Source organism: Nestor notabilis, unplaced genomic scaffold (genome assembly GCF_000696875.1).
Source record: "Nestor notabilis isolate BGI_N333 unplaced genomic scaffold, ASM69687v1 scaffold17324, whole genome shotgun sequence".
NCBI lineage: Eukaryota > Metazoa > Chordata > Aves > Psittaciformes > Psittacidae > Nestor > Nestor notabilis.
In genome coordinates, this window is record NW_009925374.1 from 4,146 (window position 1) to 5,349 (window position 1,204).

At 50.7% G+C, this 1,204-nt stretch overlaps 1 protein-coding gene across 1 annotated transcript in view; it reads left to right on the plus strand.

The window, feature by feature from the left end:
- Positions 1 to 1,204, plus strand: part of MAP2K2 (mitogen-activated protein kinase kinase 2) — a gene marked incomplete at its 5' end in the record, with an annotated part of 9,237 nt that overhangs the window by 3,359 nt on the left and 4,674 nt on the right. The window lies entirely within an intron of this gene.

Genomic DNA, 1,204 nt, shown 5'->3' on the forward strand with positions numbered 1-1,204 from the left:
TCCCCTTGTCCTGTCCCTCCATCCCTTGTCCAAAGCCCCTCTCCAGGTTTCCTGGAGCCCCTTTAGGCACTGGAGCTGCTCTAAGGTGTCCCCTTCAGGAGCCTTCTCTTCTCCAGCTGCCCCAGCCCAGCTCTTTCAGCCTGACTCCAGAGCAGAGCTGCTCCAGCCCTTGCAGCAGCTCCATGGCCTCCTCTGGCCTCGCTCCAGGAGCTCCACATCCCTCTGGTGCTGTTGCCCCAGAGCTGGATCAGGATTGCGGGAACCTCAACCTGCTGGATGTACCTCTCCACTCACCTTCCACCTCTCCGGGGCAAGGGCTGTCCCAAAGGGGTCACAGAATCACAGAATCATTTCAGTTGGAAAAGACCTTTAAGGTCATCATGTGCAAAGGGGATGCAGAAGGATCATGTGCAAAAATAAAGCACCTGTAGCTGTTGATCAGATGCATACAACTGAGCAGCATTTACAGGACTGAGTAGTCCAGAGTACCCAGTACTACTGCTCTGTATGCTGAGATCATAGATCCAGTGAATTCAACTTATTATCAATATGGGTTTTTTTCCTGCTTATTACCCAAGAGGAATTTGAGGAGCAGAAAATCCACTCTAGGCTCTTCCCACTAAAAGAAAACAGAAAATTAAAAGTATATAAATCAATGCAAGTCACCCATAGTGGCAGCTTTGAGTCAGCTGGGCAAAGCCAGTGCCTGAGTGCAAAGGAGATATTAAATAGCCACTGTCTAACTATAACTGTACTTGAATGACCATTCCCAAAATACAGGAGCAGCTCAGCCCTAGACATAGAAGAGGAGTCTGAAGGCTTCCCTAATAACCCACTACTCATTCCTGGCCATGGTGCAGGGAGGAGGTGGGATGAGGTGGTGGCGTGTCCCAGCATTGTGTCCCCTCTGCACTCAGTTTTGTGGACAGAGCTTTGCACACAGAAAGAGAAGATGTTTTTGAACCCACAAACAGTCGCCAAATAAAATACAGAAGTATCTGTAGGATCCGAAATGCCTTTCACTGCAAGTCTCTGCAGTTCCACAGGCACCTCTGCCAGGCTGGCACCGCTTGGAGCTTTCAGGACACCTCAAGAGAACATGGAGGTGTTTGTTTCTGGGGAGACCCCCCTGCAGCCCTGATCCAGCTCTGGGGCAACAGCACAAGAGGGACGAGGAGCTGCTGGAGCAAGTCAAGAGGAGGCG